We start from the raw sequence: 11,746 nt of genomic DNA on the forward strand, positions 1-11,746 counted from the left end.
CCACATAGGACAGGAAAGGGTTATGTGCAACCCATTAGAGTGATCTATAGGTGAAACAGTTCACTCACTAGTAGGTGTTTATGTCCACATCCCTCATTATGTCCTTGATTGTCTCAACAGAAAGATCAGACTGAATTGGCTCTCATTAACTACATCCTCACCTCCCTGAGGTGGATTGGAAAATCCTGTAGAATGTAATAGGGATGAAACCAATAAATGTATTTAGAAAACTAATGATGTTTAATAGGAATTGCTCTAAAGAGCTATAGAATTTAATAGAGGATAATCTTAAGTGTTTTTTTTAACCATACAATTGATTTCTATAGCAGGGATATAATTATCTAAGATGGTTTTAAAAATATGCAGAGAATGGTTACTGTTCAGTTATGTAGGATTTTTCCTTAAGGGTTCAGATCAAGTTGAGTCAGATTTATTTAGACCAGTGGTTCTCAACCTGTTGTGGGCCACATCCAATATTACCTGTGCAGCCCTGAGGATGTCACATGAGCTGCAACTGTGTGCTGATTGGGTTTGGGATTGAGAACCACTGATTTAGACTATTAGTTCTTTGGAGAAGGGACCATCTCTTTATTATGTATGTGTACAATGTCTAGTACACTGGGTGCAATAATTAAAATGGTCTGAAAAAAGTGGAGAGGATCTATAATAATCTGGGAACAGAAGGTTTGGTAAGACAGTACTTGAAGTGTACCCTTTAGTGACCTGGTCTGAGTTTCAATTTTTTAGAACTGTTGGGGTTGGGTTTTTTTGGGGTTTTTTTTTCTGAGTTTGTGACCACTTGTGACACCTCCCCCATATTTAAGCACTGATTGGGAGTCCTGATTCCTTACAGAGTCTTTTAAGCACTACTGCAGTATAAATAATTAGCAGGACATCTGCACCCAACCATATTGTACTTATTCTGTGCATAAATGGAGGACACTACAGCTGGCATTCAATTTATCACCTTTCAGCACTAATGTCACTGCAAAAAATGAAAACTGACACACACAAGGCATGCTGTGAAATTTTGACTGACAGTTCAATGCCAAGGATAATTGTGAATTGTAAACCCACTGAAACGGACCACTCCAAAGTGCCAATCATGTGCCATTTTGAGGCCCTTTTGGCCTCGGAAAAGTTCAAATGAATGTTTGTACCCCAGAACATTTTAGAATTCATCCCAACTCTTGCCAGAACCCTGAAGAATAGCTTCTATAGATTTCCTAATGTTAGCTTGGCACTGATGGAGACTTGTGCAGGTTCTCTGGGTTTTAAAATTCTGGCTCTGTATATCGATGGCATAAAATTCACAGAAGTGCATAAGTGACATAAGAGCCTTCAAAAATGTTACCGTGTAGGTCATTGGCTGAACTCTAGAAAACAAAATATGTGGAAACTGTTGACATAAGTGTGGTAGTCCAAAGACTTTGTACTTCATATTTTAAGAATGGTCTTGGAGTAGAGGTACGGATTAAACATTATGCCTTTGCCATGGCTGACTTAACTTGCATGGCTTTATCTGACATCAAGGATTTCACAGGGGATGTGCTAGTTTAGTTGAGCACAATTATAATCATTTATTCAATTAGTTGGTCCTGAAATGACTCATTGTGCAGCTGCTTAGATTTACATGCAGCTAATGGATTTAAGGGGTTGTTGGCCTCTTTGTCAAGTCAAACTAGTGAAGGAGGAGACACTTTGCTGAGCCTGATGTATCACAACATTGAAAGAATCAGTAAGATATCGGAGGGCATGGAATGAAGGTTTGGACCTCAAGCTTGAGGAAATGGAGCAGACCCTCTCTTTCTTACATTAATCATACGTTATAAAAGAAGGTTTTTAACCTGCGATTTCCTGGGATAATCAGTTCTCACAGTAAACCAGTAAGAGTATCCAGTATAAATTGGACAGCCTTGCTGCCAAAATGTAATATTTCTTTGGACATAGCAGACTAAAGACTCCAGAAGGCTGCATTCTTGGAAGTGACTTGATTCTGCGTCTCTTGCATGTACAGTACATTGTGTCAGCCACTCATTCAACTAGTGCAATTCTGCCTGGAAACAAAAAAGATTAAAAATTACACAAAATAATCCCTAAGAAATAGCAGAAAATATCATCATTGCTCTAGTATCTTCCAGACATCACAGTCCCTTAAAACACTGAAATTGTTTAAGGAAAAAAAGGAAATGTTCTAATCAGAGCATCAAACATAAAGAGATGTTTACAAGATGCTGGGATCATGATCCTTCTAAAAAACCAAAAATCCAAAAGTTATTTTTTTAGAATCCTTCCAATGATGACCCACATTCCCATGCTACTGTTCTAAACTAAACAAAAATAACTGAGGGCATGTCTACATGTAGACGTGCTGCAGTAGTACTGATGCAGCTGTGCTGCTGCATTGTGTCTGATGAAGATGCTCTATGCTGATGGGAGAGAACTCTCCTGCTGGCATAATAAAACCATCTCCGTGAATGGCAGAAGCTATGTCAGCGTGAAAAGCTCTCCTGCTGACATAGCACTTTGCACACAAGCACTCATGTCAGTGTAACTTATGTCACTTGGGGTGGGAGGTAGTTTATTCACACCCCTGAGCGACAAGTTATGCTGACATAAACTGTAGTGTAAACATAGCCTAACAGGATATTCTATGCCAAATCTGCAACCATTAAATCTTTGTGTATATTTTCCTTTCACTCCTCCCTGTCTAATGTCATTATCCCCCCACTTGTACTCAACTTCCTAGACTGTAAGTTTTTTGCATCCTATTTCTCTCTATTTTAAAATGCTATGCACACCTATTGTGCTATATACAGTTCTTAAATCATCAAAAGAATCTGTCTTTGCTGGGAATTGAAACTAGGACCCTATCAATGAAAACAGCTCCTCTGTCACTTTAGCACAGGGGTGGGGAACGTCCGGCCCGCGGGCCTTATCGTTTGCCCCTTTTCAGCGGCGGGGGGGAATTCGGCGGCGGCGCAGTTTCACGGCGGCAGCAGCGGGGGGGAATTCGGCAGCAGACACTCAGCCGTCTTCTGCGTACCACCATCAAGCTAATTTTTAAGTTGATAATTTTGTATGGCCCGCGAATGATGTTATAAATATCCAAATGGCCCTTGGCAGAAAAAAGGTTCCCCACCCCTGCTTTAACAAGAGAAAAAACTTCATTAGTAGTAGCAGTGCTCATATCCTCTTCCTGGGTATCCAGATGCTAAACCATGAGATCACTGTAAGTTATCATTTGGTAAGTAATAGCCTTGATCATTATAAAGTCTGCAATTACAATCTGGGGATCTGATTCTCCACTACTGTGCACCTCGTAGTCACTTATATACGTTCAAAGTGAATCCAAAAATGGGTATAAATTACCATTCAAATTTGGCAAAATTTAAGATGTCTTTCTGCTCCTGCCACCCTGGGCTGGCTGAATGCCAATCACTCATGGTAATTTACAGCAGCCTGAGGACTGCTTAAAATTCTGCCAGCTGCTAGTGAGCTGGATAGGCCATTAGAGTAGCAGGGTTTACCAGCGTGCAGGCAAGCTTTGGCCAGCCTTACGCCAGCAGGAGGGTAGGGTGGCATAGAAGCCACTCTGCTGGCCCTTATGTAGGACTAGAGAATCACCCTTTGCTGGATAATCTTCTATGAATACCTATTCAACTTGAGGGTCATTTTGTGCTGGCAGCGCAACACAGCACAGAGCAGCCTGAAAGCAGGGGAGAATTTAGGCCTACTGGGGTATGTCCATACTGCAGCTAAACACCCACAGCTGGCCTGTGTCAGTTGACTCGGGCTTGTGGGATTGAGGCTGTAAGGCTGTTTAATTGTGATGTAGGTTGTGTAGATTGAGCTCAGGTTCCGGCTGGGTCACAGACCCTGAGCTCCAGCCTGATCCCGAATGTCTATACTGCAGGTAAATAGCCCCGCAGCCTGAACCCTGTGAGCCCAGTCAGCTGACTGCAGTGTGAACACGTCCTTGGTGTCCACAGAAACAAGCACTTGGGAAAATACACTGGAATCACAGGAGGGATGAATCTGGCTCAGAGAAGTCAGTGGAGTTAAGCCAGGGTTTAATTTAGTTTATTACCTTTTTACCATGGTTCTTACTCATTATTCACATGGTAATTTAAAACAATTAGCCTAATTATAATGGAAGATTGCAGTTTATGAGGCACAGCTTGAAAGTACAGCTCCACAAGTTTTTCATTTCAATGGTAAAATTTCTTTTAATAGCTTAGATGAGCAAGGACAAACCTGTGGTTGTATATTTTATGATGTTCCCTTTAAATTACAATGGACCTCTATCATCAGGCTAATTGTTCTAAACTACCATGTAAGTAATCTGTATTAACAGTGATGAAAGGTAACTCATAATTGCATTTAAAGAAACACCGCATTTTCTTAAAACATCAGGCTTGATCCTGCTATTCTTCTGTATGTGTGGGAGTCCCAACCAGGTCTATGGGAATGTTTAGTAGGTAGCAATGGCAGGGGTGAGCCCTATCATAGTGGACCTGAAGCCCTTAATAAGGCAAAATATCAAATTAAATCAATTAAAGTTTTTTGGTCTGCCCCCCTGCCCCGCCCCACAATAATGACTACAGGAGAAGGCCCGTAGCCAGATGTCAGAGTGCATATGACTCAACTCTTTTGTGTATATCGAGGCTTATGTTGGATGATTCACTAGATGGTCTAATGTGGCTGTACAGGGGTGCATTCAAGAGTAAGTATTGCCTGTGACAACTTGGAAAAATATCTGTATTATTTCTTATTAAAATTATGTATGCTTCTGTTTCCCTGTTCAATTTTGTATTGTTACTTACCTGAATGCATAGGCCAACCAAAGGAGGCAGTAAAATGAGAGTTGTTAAGGAACCCAGGAAGAGTAAAACAAGGACACAGAAAAGACAGCCACTCCCAGTATCTGCTTCAAAGGAGAAAACAATGGCTCCACTATGATTGGGGGAAAGAACCTACCTGGTGGCACCATTCAGATTAGGATGTCTTTCTCTTTCCAGGGCTAGGGTTAAGATCAAAAGACCCTGAAGGGTTAAAAAGGTGCCCTCAGCAGAAAGGGATGGGGAAAGTGATCCGCTCAGCTGGAAGCTGACCTGGATATGGAGTCAGTATGCAGTGAGAGTGACACACAGACTTGAGAGCCAGGGTCTGCAGCTGTCTCACTGTAACTTGGTATGCAGAGAGCACAGGGCATAGCAAGGCTAAGTCATGTCTGCTTGAGGAGAATGCCAAACACAAGACAATATAGGTATAGGTCACGGTTATTTTTAAGTACTCTTCTCCCAGCTCTCTATACCATTTGGGCAAAAAAATCATACTTGGTTTTGAAGAAACTGCTTCTGTCACTGGATACTATTACTGACCACAGGACCTTAAAGGAAAACTCTGGCAGGGCCCAAACCCAGTGGAATCTGCTTGGTAACATGGCTGGCAGCCAGGGAGGGGTAAACCCAGAGACCCAGTCAGGGGAATGATTAGGTTGGGGAATCCAACCCCAGAGAGAAGTAGAGGCATGGGTCTGCTACTTGAAAGGGGATTGGAAAAGGGTCTCAGAAGGGGCAATTTATCCAGGAACTGTGACACCTGCCACACCCCTTGTGTACCAGAGTTAGGGCTTCTTGAATCATGGGGGCAGAGGGGTTGGAACATAGGCAGTATGCCCAATATCTGCTCACTGTGAGCAAGTGGTGGGGAAGGGAAATAAAGAGGGCACAGAATGTGTGCAGCCATGGTTCTGCCTCTGCATATGTGCTGGGAAGCCCAGCATGAATCATAGAAATATAGGGCTTGAAGCATTCATTCCCATGTGCTGAGGCTGCATTAAGTATACCTAGGCTATCCCTGAAAAGTGTTGGCCTAACCTGTTTTTAAATACCTCCGAGGACAGGGATTCCACAACCACCCTGGGTAACTTGTTCCCATGAAGAGGAAAGCAAGCTGCATCCTGAAAAGAGAAAGGAGATGAAGTAATTTACCATTTACCCCCAGTAGTGGAGGGTAGCACAAGAGGAATTGTGCTTCCTGGAAAACTTTGTAGGGACAACCCAAGTACATGCTTTTCCCTTCCTCAGGATTGAGCCTAAGGGCCCTGTCTAGCCCTTTAAATATACCATTCAAATTGAATTTCCACTGGAAAATGTACAGTCTTGCATAAGTCTTTGTATAACTTTCATATGCTTGTTTTGTTTTACTTGAGTGTGTGGATGAACATGTTTTCTGAAACGATAGCTGAAAAACTTATTTTTTCCCCGCTGTAGAACAGAAATATCCTATCAAAAATATAGAAGACCATTATTTACTGAGAAGTGGAACATCAAACAATAATGAAGTGAAGGATCAAGATTCCTGTGGCATTATAGACTTGGGTTGATAGCAAAGTCGAGTGTCTGATCTTGATCTTCTTATGGATTATTTGAACCTGAAAAAGTTCATCTTATAAAACGTATCACAGGCTGACTGTGTTTCGTTCTGGAACATGCATGTTTCTATGAAAGCTTCAAGCAATTCTGTATATTGAAAAGAGATGAAATATTAAAGAAGGCTTACTCATATAGGGAAATGGTCCCCCTACAAATACAGTATAAAGCCTTGCTTCAGCAAAGACTTAAGCATGTTTGTAATCTTACTCACATGAGTCTTGCAGTTACTTCAGCATGTTTCAACTTTTGCAGGATTTTGACAGAGGCCAATAGTGATCACATTTTACTTTTCATGATCAAATTATTAATAAAATCAATCTAATCACATCAAGTGATGATAACTGGAATAAATGAAGAGTGGAGAGTCTGCTTCTTAGAGGCCAGGATTCTCTTTTGAAGTGACTATTGGGTCTACTTGCATCTCTTGCTTTATTGCCAATCTCAGTAACTGACACAACTGACTAGAATTTTCAGACAAATCGTTCAAGCAGCATAATGAGACTCCAAAAGGCAAATGATGAGAAGAAACAGACCATAGACAGTTACAAAATTATAAAATATCATCCACTGAAAAGCTGAACAACATTAAACTTGAGATCACTTTTTCAGAAAGTCTTTTGTGGTGCGAAAAAAGCAAGGAGGAAAAGATTCAAAAGCCTAATCGTATTTGGAGCTAAACATTACACAGGGAAAGGTTATAGTGCTAGATGAGGGATAAATATAGTTCTGCAAATGTGGTCCGTGGATATCCGCAGATTTGCAGGGCTCTACATATGACACTACAACCATCCTAAAGCAAAGACAACATCCTCAACTCAGGAGAACATGGATTACTTTTCTACTGGTGAAATGTTGTACTTTTGTACTGGTGAAAAGGGCAATATTTATCTAAACAGCTGTTCATTTAATTATTTGAAATCTTAAACATTTAAGGATTGATTTTGAAAAGGTCCCTTTTTTTTTTTTTTTGGTACAAAACTGAGCCCACAACTAATTGCAGATGCAAATACTAACATTTTGGCATCTAAATGTCTGTGCCAACACACATCAATGGCAGTATTTGTGCCCACAATTAACTGCAGACATAATTATGGATACACAGTTGTGCCTACAGCTATAGAAGACTTGCTGGATTTTAAGCTTTGCAGTTCAATCTTAATGATTGAAATACAATTCTTGAAATACAAACTCAGGTTTTTATCCTACAAACACCTATGCAAGTGCTTATCTTTATACACTTGAGCAGTTCCATTGAACGCCAAAACAAAAGTGCACAATTGTTACAGGACTGGTGTTTTAATGGTCTAGGATCTGCAACCATTATAGTGTAATCTTTCCATGTGCAGAGTCAATAATTTAAAACCTAGCTAATCACAAATCAACTTTGGCCATGTTGTCCCAAATTTTTAAGTAAGTTTAACAAATGTGTTTGTACAAATATGATTTAAAATTTAATTGGGGTTGAAAATGGCTTTAACTTGTTTTCACTGCATATGGATAGCGTCAATCTTTGTTACAACTAAATTCAAAAGCATGAAGGCCAGAGAGCCAAAACATGTAACTTGTTTCAACCACAGCCCTGTTTTAAAACTTCTCATGTACTGTTAACAAATTCTACAAATAGTATATTTTCCGAGGGCTATGCAATGTTTTTCCACAAACTGCCAAAATACTGACACACCTGCTTTTATCACAAATAAACTAATTTACTTGTTCCTCATGCTCATACCTCACTCTACATTAACTTTTGCAATATTAAGTCGTGTGGCTCCAAAAACCTGTTTAACAATAAGTCCCACAAAGCGTAAGCGTCCTTATGCCTGACAATGAATCTGTCTAAGAGGTGGAATAATGTACTTGGTGCTATGAAGGAAGTACAGCACAGGGTTTGTTAATTTAGGATCGTTGGTGAGTGACCATGTTTACACAACATCCATTTTCCCATGCCCCACCCTTACTCATGGAACACATGAGAGCAGTTGTTTCTTTCTGCAGACTTTTTATTTCCCAGGCAGAATTGTGGTGCTTTATTTCTTTGGGGTTTTTTTGGTGTATAGTGGCTTTCTGCTATCAAAAAATGGCACAATTCTAACTTTTGTGTGTACATTTATATTCATTTGGATCTCCTAAGAGCATTTGTTCCACGGATCCTGATTTAGCAAAACAGTGAAACTACGATTGTCAACCCTCCAGGATTGTCCTGGAGCCTCCAGGAATTAAAGATTAATCTTTAATTAAAGATCATGTCATGTGCTGAAACCTCCTGGAATACGTCCAACCAAAATTGGCAACCCTAACTGAAATGTATGTTTATCTTTTAGTACAGCAAAACTGAAGCAGAGTGAATTTATGTAATGGGTTTAAAGATAAGTGCATACCTATTACTAAGTCTACACTAGGTGTGCTTTACCAATACAGGAATACTATATCAACAAAATATTCTTATAGCTATACCAAGAAAACTGTGCTTTGTACTGGTATAGAAAAAACAACTCCTATAAGTGAAATAAGCTACCCTAGAAAAAGCACAGTTTTGTTAGTACAAGTGCATCTTCTACAGTAGGTCCTTTTGCTGGCACAGTTATGTCAATCAGAAATCACACCCCTGACTGACATAGCTACACTGCCAGAAGTCTGTAGTATAGCCATGACCTAAAGTGTTTTGCTGAATCAGTGCTCTAATGAGAAAGGTGATAACACAATGATCACTGTAGTGCAATACTGTTATATTGAAATAATGTACATATTTTAGGTAAAGCTGGCCTTATACATATAAACAGTTCTGCCTTACTCTGTGCAGTTGTTCTGAATGGACACTCGTGTAGAAAGGAAAATATGGTATTGACAAAAAAAAATGTTGTTATACAGAGAAGCCACATCAGGGGAAGGGGAATCAAAGGACCACCTGCCCAATAATTCTTCATTACCCATACTCAGATGCTCTGAAAGTTTTGATAACAATACCATGGATTGGCTTAGTACAGGAGTGGGTAGGCAAGGTTCTGTGGCCTGCAATGTGCAGGAGGTCAGATCAGATGATCATGATGGTCCCTTCTGGCCTTAAATTCGAAAATCTATGATTACAGTGTGATTAGTTGAGGGACTCACAATTTATCCCATACATCCCACTCTTCCAAAAATGTTGTAACTGGGTACCACTTAGGAAAATGCTATATTGCTTGATTATTACTTTTATAATTCAGTCTGCAACAATGATCAGATTCATCATAATCTGGAGGGATTTGGTTACTCCAATGGAAGGTCAGATATTTTGGGCACAAGCTATCAGAAATGGGAGTAGTTTATATCCAGTATTGAAGAGGGAAACATCTCTTCCTGGAAATTTTCCCTAACAGACAAAGTTGAGTCTGAAGAGAGCTCCCAAGGAACAGACCCAGTAGTGCATTTAATATATATTTTCAGAGATTGTACAATTTCTTACCACTTCAAAAGACATGAGATACTGTGCCTCTTTTGCCTGCATATCTCTAGCACTGAGCTGTATGTAGCATTCTCATTCATTTTAATTTGGCATACAATTTTTGATAGATTCAGGCCACATTAAAATGCACCAACCAGTAATTTGGTGCAAAGAATATAATTTTTGAAAGGATAACATTTTTTTCCCAGGGCAGAAAAAGTTCCATTAGAGGGTTTTGGTTTTTTTTCCTCATTCGGCAATGTAAAGGGCCAAATTCTTGGGATTGTGGGACTGGAAACTGAATCCTTTTCTCCAAACCTAAATTCAAGGCATGGAGCAGTCTTGACTAGGAGATCAGTGTTGGTTGCAGATTCACTCGTCACATCCTGGCCTATCCCTGTAGCAATACCATGCGCTGCAGCAAGAACATCTGTAGACTAGAGCACTGTTCTGCAGCCCTCTCTGTTACCTGCCCTTCTCGTGCTAGAACAGTGATGGTTCACTAGGAAGTGGGGGTGGAGCAGGACTTACCCCTAAGTGATAACCAATTGTAACACTGTTACATAACCCCTCCTACAAATAACATCCTTTTTATCATTAGGGAAATTTCCCTGGGGAGATTTAATGGGTTTTTTTGGGTTGAAAAATTGCTGTATTTCCATTATGGGCTAAATAGAAAACTTTGTTTTCAAACAGAGCCAATGTGGATTGATAGGAAAATATTGGCCTTTTGATTTACCAAATTCAGTCCTGGTCTGAGACAATATAGACTTGGGGGGAGTTTTTACACTTTCAAAAATGGTGTGCAAAAAGACCTGAACAAGTCATTAGCTATTTTCAGGATGCTAGCAAGAACAATTAAGATTAGGGTGAACATTGAAACTCACTAACTCGTCACATACTGTTCTATCTATATATTTGAAAAACCTAAATGTCTAAAATCACTCAAATACCATATGCCATATATTTAGCATGAGCACAGGGAGAAACTGTAGTTTATACCACAAAAATGAAAGACCTCTTCTTTTATGAGAATTATGGAGTGAAATTGTATATGTAAAGTGGTTTTGTTAGGGGGAGAATGTGAAATGTGAGAATGTGAAATGTTGGTGGAAACAAAGGCCACTGAGTACATATATTTTAATTAAAAAAATCCTTTTAATTTAATTGGAAGTAAGAATAAGTATAACATTCATTTGCATTCTATTTGTACTTTCTATTGCATTTATATTCTCAACTTTCTCTTTCTCGCTTTTCTTACTTGAAACACATTGCAAGCAAACTGTTTTGTATGGACATGGGTATAGGGAATAACTTGCAGGACTGAGGCTTTAGGCTTTAATGAGGAAAGCATCCCTATTCAGGAAGGGCGCTTAAGCACGTGCTTAAAGTTAAGCATTTGCTTATGTGCTCTCTTGAATTGGGGTTTATATGCCACACAGATGGAAATTGCAGAAGACAATAAGGCTATAGCTACATTACAGAGTTTACAGCGGCACAGCTGGATGGATGCTGCTGTAGCACTGCTAGTGCAGGCACTCTAATGGGCTAATGGGACAGAGCTCTCCCATGGACTTAATTTCTCCAGTCCCTCTGAGTGGCGGTAGTTATGTTGGTGGTAGAAGCTCTCTCCCTGACATAGCACTGTCCACACCTGCGCTTATGTCAGTATAGATTACATCACTCAAGGGAATGGTTTATTCACGCCCCTAAGCGACATAACTTATACCGATTTAAGATGTAGTGTGTACATAGCTTAATATCCAGATTCTGCAGTCATTGACTTATATGATTTTACCAGGCCTACTCACATGCTTAAAGTTAAGCATGTGTGTAATTGTTTGCAGGATCAGGTACTAAGATAGAAAGCTATAATTAAAATCTA

At 39.8% G+C, this 11,746-nt stretch overlaps 1 long non-coding RNA gene across 1 annotated transcript in view; it reads left to right on the forward strand.

Moving 5' to 3' along the window:
• LOC137149091 (uncharacterized) overlaps positions 1 to 7,953 on the forward strand; it is an 81,601-nt gene extending 73,648 nt beyond the window's left edge. The window contains exon 2 of the long non-coding RNA XR_010918662.1: positions 6,279 to 7,953. This is a non-coding gene — a long non-coding RNA (uncharacterized lncRNA). The remainder of the gene's footprint in view (positions 1 to 6,278) is intronic.
• The last annotated feature ends 3,793 nt before the right edge of the window (positions 7,954 to 11,746 follow it).

Source organism: Emydura macquarii, unplaced genomic scaffold, assembly GCF_026122565.2.
Source record: "Emydura macquarii macquarii isolate MOO-44397 ecotype Brisbane River unplaced genomic scaffold, CSIRO-AGI_Emac_v2 contig_705, whole genome shotgun sequence".
In the NCBI taxonomy this organism is placed as follows: domain Eukaryota; kingdom Metazoa; phylum Chordata; order Testudines; family Chelidae; genus Emydura; species Emydura macquarii.